This window comes from Scyliorhinus canicula, unplaced genomic scaffold (genome assembly GCF_902713615.1).
Source record: "Scyliorhinus canicula unplaced genomic scaffold, sScyCan1.1, whole genome shotgun sequence".
Taxonomy (NCBI): Eukaryota; Metazoa; Chordata; class Chondrichthyes; order Carcharhiniformes; family Scyliorhinidae; genus Scyliorhinus; species Scyliorhinus canicula.
In genome coordinates, this window is record NW_024056011.1 from 24,041 (window position 1) to 32,418 (window position 8,378).

Below are 8,378 nucleotides of genomic sequence, written 5' to 3' on the forward strand. Positions count from 1 at the left end.
GGTCCAAAGGAAAAAAATGTCATCGATGTATCTGGTGTATAGCATCGGTTGAAAGTCCTGTGTGGTGAGGAAGTCCTGTTCAAACTTGTGCATGAAGATGTTGGCATATTGAGGTGCAAATTTGGTCCCCATGGCTGTTCCGTGCGTCTGGATGAAGAATTTGTTGTTGAAGGTGAAGACGTTGTGGTCTAGAATGAAACGGATGAGTTGCAGAATTGCGTCTGGAGATTGGCAGTTGTCGGTGTTGAGGACTGAGGCTGTTGCAGCAATGCCGTCGTCATGGGGGATGCTGGTGTAGAGTGCCGAGACATCCATTGTGACGAGGAATGTTCCTGGTTCAACTGGTCCATGGGTGCTGAGTTTCTGTAGGAAGTCCGTCGTGTCGCGACAGAAGCTGGGTGTACCTTGTACGATGGGTTTCAAGATGCCCTCGATGTGGCCAGAGAGGTTCTCACACAGGGTCCCATTGCCTGAAACGATAGAACGGCCTGGTGTGTTGGCCTTGTGTATTTTCGGGAGGCAGTAGAGATCTCCAATGCGGGGATTACGTGGGATGAGAGCACGTAGGGTGTTCTGAAGGTCTGGATCTAAGGTCTTGATCAGTCTGCTGAGTTGGCGGATGTGTTCCTTGGTTGGATCTGCGGGTAACTGCCTGTAGTGTTCCTGGTTGTCGAGTTGTCGGTATACTTCTTTGCAGTAGTCTGTTCTGTTCAGTATGACGGTGGCCCCTCCTTTGTCTGCTGGTTTGATGACGATGTTGCGGTTGGTCTTGAGAGTGCGGATGGCGTTGCGTTGTGCTTGGGTGACGTTTGAGGATGCCTTGTGATTGCGAGTGATGAATCTGGCATTGACACGACTTCTGACGGCTTGAGCATACATGTCGAGTCTAGGGCAGCGGCCTTCCGGAGGGGTCCAATTTGACTCTTTCCTTTTCGGTTGCTGCACTGCAGATCTCGCGGTCTGCTGTTCCGGTTCATTGGTCGTGTCCCTGGGTTCGCTGTCGGCCTCTTGGGGTCTGTGGAAGAATTCCCGGAGCCTCATTCGCCTGATGAATTCCTCCGTATCTGCCGCGAGACTGATGGGGTCCATTTTGGTGGTGGTGCAGAAATTGAGCCCTCTGCTGAGGACTTCGATTTCGTCTGGTTGAAGGGTGTAGTCTGACAAGTTGACAATGGATTTCCCTGTATTGTTTTCGACTGTTGTACCGGGAGAAGCTTGATTGCTGCTGGTGGTGATGCCGAGTTTCTCAAGCTTCCTGTTCTTGGTGTGCATGTAGGTGGCATAGTATTGCTGTCTCATCTGTTTGGCGGTGTTCCGCAGCTGGTCTGCTGTGTCCTGAGCGCAAGTTGAGAATATGGCCTCTCTCTTGGTTTCCAGGTTGCGTCGACTGCTGTAGAGTTGGTGTACGAGGTGTTTGAGGAGTGTGACAGAGGTGCGGTGGCAGAGTCTTTCAGCGTAGTCTGTGTTGTAAGTCGACTTGAGTGGGTTTTTGATCTGTAGTCCTTTCGGGATCTTGTCTGCTTTTTTGCATCTTTGTAGAAACTGAATGTCAGTGTCTATATGCGCGATCTTCCTGGAGATCCTCTCCACTTTGAGCCGGCAGTTTGCGGTGTCAATGGTAGCCATGATGTGGAGATGCCGGCGTTGGACTGGGGTGAGCACAGTAAGAAGTCTTACAACACCAGGTTAAAGTCCAACAGGTTTGTTTCAAACACGAGCTTTCGGAGCGCAACAGACACCTACAGATGCTGAAAGATGCCCTCGTACGAACGGGATATGGCGCTCGACTCATTGATCGACAGTTCCACCGCGCCACAGCAAAAAACCGCACCGACCTCCTCAGAAGACAAACACGGGACACCACTGACAGAGTACCCTTCGTCGTCCAGTACTTTCCTGGGGCGGAGAAACTACGACATCTTCTTCGCAGCCTCCAACACATCATCAGCGAGGATGGACATCTTGCCAAGGTCATCCCCACACCCCCACTACTGGCCTTCAAACAACCGCGCAACCTCAAACAAACCATTGTTTGCAGCAAATTACCCAGCCTTCAGAACAGCAACCACAACACCACAAAACCCTGCCAGGGTAATCTCTGCAAGACATGCCAGATCATCGACATGGACACCACCATTACACGTGGAAACACCACCCACCAGGTACGCGGCGCATACTCGTGCGACTCGACCAATGTAGTCTACCTCATACGCTGCAGGAAAGGATGTCCCGAAGCGTGGTACATTGGCGAGACCATGCAGACACTGCGACAACGAATAAACGGGCATCGTGCGACTATCAACAGGCAGGACTGTTCCCTTCCAGTTGGGGAACACTTCAGCAGTCAAGGACATTCAGCCTCTGATCTCCGGGTCAGCATTCTACAAGGAGGCCTTCAGGAGACGCGACAACGCAAAATTGCTGAGCAAAAACTTATAGCTAAGTTCCGCACGCATGAATGCGGACTCAACCGGGATCTGGGATTCATGTCGCATTACATTCGGCCCCCACCAACAAGCCTGGACTTGCAGAGGCCTACCGACTGAACTGGCTTGGGACAATTCACACCTCTTTAACCTGGAGTTACCTCTCTCTCTGCATCTTTGATGATTTGATTGCCTGCAGGTGCTCGCATTCCGGGGCATCTCTGACTGTGTCTATATAAACATTTCTGGAACAAGCCTTTCCATTCACCTGAAGAAGGAGCCGTGCTCCGAAAGCTCGTGTTTGAAACAAACCTGTTGGACTTTAACCTGGTGTTGTAAGACTTCTTACTAGGGTAATCTCTGCAAGACATGCCAGATCATCGACATGGACACCACCATTACACGTGGAAACACCACCCACCAGGTACGCGGCGCATACTCGTGCGACTCGACCAATGTAGTCTACCTCATACGCTGCAGGAAAGGATGTCCCGAAGCGTGGTACATTGGCGAGACCATGCAGACACTGCGACAACGAATAAACGGGCATCGTGCGACTATCAACAGGCAGGACTGTTCCCTTCCAGTTGGGGAACACTTCAGCAGTCAAGGACATTCAGCCTCTGATCTCCGGGTCAGCATTCTACAAGGAGGCCTTCAGGAGACGCGACAACGCAAAATTGCTGAGCAAAAACTTATAGCTAAGTTCCGCACGCATGAATGCGGACTCAACCGGGATCTGGGATTCATGTCGCATTACATTCGGCCCCCACCAACAAGCCTGGACTTGCAGAGGCCTACCGACTGAACTGGCTTGGGACAATTCACACCTCTTTAACCTGGAGTTACCTCTCTCTCTGCATCTTTGATGATTTGATTGCCTGCAGGTGCTCGCATTCCGGGGCATCTCTGACTGTGTCTATATAAACATTTCTGGAACAAGCCTTTCCATTCACCTGAAGAAGGAGCCGTGCTCCGAAAGCTCGTGTTTGAAACAAACCTGTTGGACTTTAACCTGGTGTTGTAAGACTTCTTACTGACCTATACAAGGACAGAGACGGCAATGCAATTGTGGAGAAATAGACCTGAGTATTTTTCTGAATCCAGATCAAATCATCCTCCGGTACAAGGGCAGGAACGCAAATTTACTGGAATTGAAAATACTCTCTGAGGCTTTCGTACGTGGTTGTAGCTGCTTTGTGGCACTGTGCTCATTGCACAGTAATAGACCGCCCCGTCCTCCACACTGAGCGCGGTTATATTGAGGTAACCATTCTTTTTAGACTTGTTGGCAGCCGCCAGGTGTCGTCCTGAGATCTCCTCTTTCTTCATCGTCAATATGTTAATGATGACCAATCTCGGCGGCTGTGCCGGCTTTTGCTGATACCATAGCATGTGGTACATGGTCCGGTCTGTATATTCGCAATCTAACTGCACTGAACCCCCTTCTGATTTCTAACCTGTCCCGGTTTTAATGAAAGGTGACGGTGAAAGACGAACTTTGTTGTCCTGTCGACAAATGCCGCCTGAGTCCCTGAGATGTTGCAGTACTTTTGGCGTTCTCCGCAGATGTTAGATTGATTTTCGATGGCAATGACAGTGTGCTTTGGCTCTTTTCGCGGGGTTCGTTGGTCTAGGGGTATGATTCACGCTTTGGGTGTATCGCTCTCGGAATTTGCGTGAAGTCCTGGGGTTCAAATCACGGACGAGCCCTTCGATTAAGTTTTCCGTTGGTCAAACCGCATGTTTTCTTCATTTCTTTGCGGCGGAGACAGCGGGATTCATTCACATTGTGTTTGCTTTGAGAAGCTGAGCTCAAACTGCATGGAACCAATACGTTCCCGAGAAGCTTGTCTATGTGTGGGCATTCACATTTCTATTGACTAATTCTGGTGGACTCAGACAGCTCTTTGTCCCTTTCATTTTATCAGTTCAACAACTTCAGACTGTGAACTCTCACTTCCCCCTCCACCACATGTTTTTTCCATCAACTTATCATTCCTTACATTGATATGTTTTACCCTCAGCATTGCCCACCTCCCCCCAGCCCATACCATCCTACTTCAGCAATCTGATCCCTGTTTGTAATTGTTCTCTGACGCACTGCTTACCTTTGTTCTGCCATTAACACATTCTGACCGCTTGATGCGCCATCAGCACCTTTCATAGCCTTGATTAGCCTCATTTACATTCCCTTTTTCTTTCTGCCCGAGACATTTTCGTCATTTCCCACCTATTGCAAGCCCTCTATCGAGGCCCAATACAGCACTCCACCACCCCCACCCCCACCCACAATCGTCTGAATCTCCAGTTCCAGTTCTCCAGCTTTGACAAAGAGTCCAGTTGACTGGAAACGACAGCTGCCATTTCGCTCCCCAGAGGCTATCAGACCTGCTGAGATTGTCCAGTATTTTCTGTTTTTGTTTCTGTTTGAAGCATCCGCAGTAAGTTGCATTTGTCACACATTTAGTCATGTTTGAGATGGTGATAAAATATGTTCATTTGTAAATCGCTGAAATTCTGTTGTGGATGAACTCGCTGCTAATATCCGAGCTGTGCCAAGATATGAAAATTCTTCACCTCTCATTGCCTGGGCCTTAGGCCTTAATGTTCAATTCAGTGTAGTGGCTCATGTGAGACGAAACTTCATAGTCCTGGAACACACGAGATTCCGGCAACATTCAGGAAACAGAATTATTTTGTGCCCAATAATTGTGCAAACTTTTCTCACACGAAATGCTAAATGTTCGATGTTTCTGCCCGGTTTCGAACCGGGGACCTTTCGCGTATAAGGCGAATGTGATAACCACTACACTACAGAAACCGCTGGCAAGCAAAGGACGTGCGGAATGTACAACCTCACTGTGTTGCTGCAGATTCTGATGGTCTGTTTGAGAGGCCAGGTCCCTTGTTGCAAGCGACAGCTGTTTCTTAAATTAACAGATGTCTCAACATATAAAGCCGTGAGATGTAGAAATTATATCGAAATTAACATAAGTTATATTTTGCTGAATGTCGGTCTCAAATTTGTGCTCTTTGGTCTCGAGGTCTGGTTCTCGTTTAAGGATGTTCAAGCAATGCCTATGGGAGTGGTCGTGGGTTTAAATCCAGGACAGGCTCTTTCCTCCAGGTCAGGGATTACGAATTGTTTGCGATGCTGACGGCAGGGTTGATTTACATTGGCCCACTCTGAAAATGATTTCTCAGGACTCGGAATGTTTACGTCGTTTCTCTCCCCACAGATGATGCTCGAGAGAGAGAGAGAGAGACAGTGTCTGAGCTGGAGTGCGTTTGGATAAAATTGATGCTCCAGATCTGTGTTAACCACAGGGACGTGACCCATCTAATCCACAGAGCCAAAGTGGAGAATTAAACTGACTGGAGAGCTGGGTCTTAACGCTGACCTCCCGGACCTCGGCGTCGTGAAATGTTCCAAAGAAGCTCAACAGCCTCTCGAGGAACAGCAGCGCATCTTTCCACTGGGCTCAATACAGCTTTCACACTCAGTGTGTATTCAGTAGTTTCACACTGTAAATGCTGCACCCATTTTGTGTGTCGTTCCATCGCAGATTTGGATTTCAATCTTGTTTCCACTTGTTCTTTGTGTCCGGGCGGTAGTTGTTGATCAATCTGCCATCGATAGCTCCTCCAGACATATATTTTGTTTCACTGTTTCTTCCATTGCGCTGACAGAGAGCTGGCACAGACACGGCGGCCGGAATGGCCTCATACTGTGGTGTCATTATTCTCTGATTTGATGCTAACCTAACTCTGTGGCCAGGGTCCCAAGGCGTCTTCTCATTTAATCTCTCCTGACTTGCCCCCTATTAGATCCCTTTCCTGTTGTTCTGTTTCCTCCCTCCGGGAGTTCACTTGGTTAAGACGTACCACATTTCTAACCTGTCCCGGTTTTAATGAAAGGTGACGGTGAAAGACGAACTTTGCTGTCCTGTCGACCAATGCCGCCTGAGTCCCTGAGATGTTGCAGTACTTTTGGCGTTCTCCGCAGATGTTAGATTGATTTTCGATGGCAATGACAGTATGCTTTGACTATTTTTGCGGGGCTCGTTGGTCTAGGGGTATGATTCTCGCTTTGGGTGTGTCGCTGTCGGAATTTGCGAGAGGTCCCGGGTTCAAATCCCGGACGAGCCCTTCGATGAGGTTTTCCGTTGGTCAAACCGCATGTTTTCTTCATTTCTTTGCGGCGCAGGCGGCGGGATTCATTCACATTGTGTTTGCTTTGAGAAGCTGAGCTCAAACTGCATGGAACTAATACGTTCCCGAGAAGTTTGTCAATGTGTGGGCATTCACATTTCTATTGACTAATTCTGGTGGACTCAGACAGCTCTTTGTCCCTTTCATTTGATCAGTTCAACAACTTCAGACTGTGAACTCTCACTTCCCCCTCCACCACATGTTTTTTCCATCAACTTATCATTCCTTCCATTGATATGTTTTACCCTCAGCATTGCCCACCTCCCCCCAGCCCATACCATCCTACTTCAGCAATCAGATCCCTGTTTGTAATTGTTCTCTGACGCACTGCTTACCTTTGTTCTGCCATTAACACATTCTGACCGCTTGATGCGCCATCAGCACCTTTCATAGCCTTGATTAGCCTCATTTACATTCCCTTTTTCTTTCTGCCCGAGACATTTTCGTCATTTCCCACCTATTGCTAGCCCTCTATCGAGGCCCAATACAGCACTCCACCACCCCCACCCCCCACCCACAATCGTCTGAATCTCCAGTTCCAGTTCTCCAGCTTTGACAAAGTGTCCACTTGACTGGAAACGACAGCTGCCATTTCGCTCCCCAGAGGCTGTCAGACCTGCTGAGATTGTCCAGTATTTTCTGTTTTTGTTTCCGTTTGAAGCATCCGCAGTAAGTTGCATTTGTCACACATTTAGGCATGTTTGAGATGGTGATTAAATATGTTCATTTGTCAATCGGTGAAACTCTGTTGTGGATGAACGAGCTGCTAATATCCGAGGTGTGCCAAGATATGAAAATTCTTCACCTCTCATTGCCTGCCGAAAATTCAGTGCTTGGGCCTTAATGTTCAATTCAGTTTAGTGGCTCATGTGAGACGAAATTTCATAGTCCTGGAACACACGAGATTCCGGCAACATTCAGGAAACAGAATTATTTTATGCCCAATAATTGTGCAAACTTTTCTCACACGAAATGCTAAATGTTCGATGTTTCTGCCCGGTTTCGAACCGGGTCCCTTTCGCGTGTAAGGCGAACGTGATAACCACTACACTACAGAAACCGCTGGCAAGCAAAGGACGTGCGGAATGTACAACCTCACTGTGTTGCTGCAGATTCTGATGGTCTGTTTGAGAGGCCAGGTCCCTTGTTGCAAGCGACAGCTGTTTCTTAAATTAACAGATGTCTCAACATATAAAGCCGTGAGATGTAGAAATTATATCGAAATTAACATAAATTATATTTTGCTGAATGTCGGTCTCAAATTTGTGCTCTTTGGTCTCGAGGTCTGGTTCTCGTTTAAGGATTTTCAAGCAATGCCTATGGGAGTGGTCGTGGGTTTAAATCCAGGACAGGCTCTTTCCTCCAGGTCAGGGATTACGAATTGTTTGCGATGCTGACGGCAGGGTTGATTTACATTGGCCCACTCTGAAAATGATTTCTCAGGACTCGGAATGTTTACGTCGTTTCTCTCCCCACAGATGATGCTCGAGAGAGAGAGAGAGAGAGACAGTGTCTGAGCTGGAGTGCGTTTGGATAAAATTGATGCTCCAGATCTGTGTTAACCACAGGGACGTGACCCATCTAATCCACAGAGCCAAAGTGGAGAATTAAACTGACTGGAGAGCTGGGTCTTAACGCTGACCTCCCGGACCTCGGCGTCGTGAAATGTTCCAAAGAAGCTCAACAGCCACTCGAGGAACAGCAGCGCATCTTTCCACTGGGCTCAATACAGCTTTC

The 8,378-nt window shown here is 48.3% G+C and overlaps 3 non-coding genes across 3 annotated transcripts; 1 reads left to right on the top strand and 2 right to left on the bottom strand.

The window, feature by feature from the left end:
* Positions 1 to 5,177: 5,177 nt before the first annotated feature.
* On the bottom strand, positions 5,178 to 5,250 carry trnai-uau. Its single transcript has one exon. It is a non-coding gene; the product is annotated as a tRNA-Ile (tRNA).
* Positions 5,251 to 6,488: 1,238 nt separating this feature from the next.
* Positions 6,489 to 6,578, top strand: trnap-ugg. The gene is given in 2 exon segments: positions 6,489 to 6,524; positions 6,543 to 6,578. It is a non-coding gene; the product is annotated as a tRNA-Pro (tRNA).
* Positions 6,579 to 7,628: 1,050 nt separating this feature from the next.
* trnav-uac lies at positions 7,629 to 7,701 on the bottom strand. The gene has a single exon. It is a non-coding gene; the product is annotated as a tRNA-Val (tRNA).
* Positions 7,702 to 8,378: the final 677 nt, after the last annotated feature.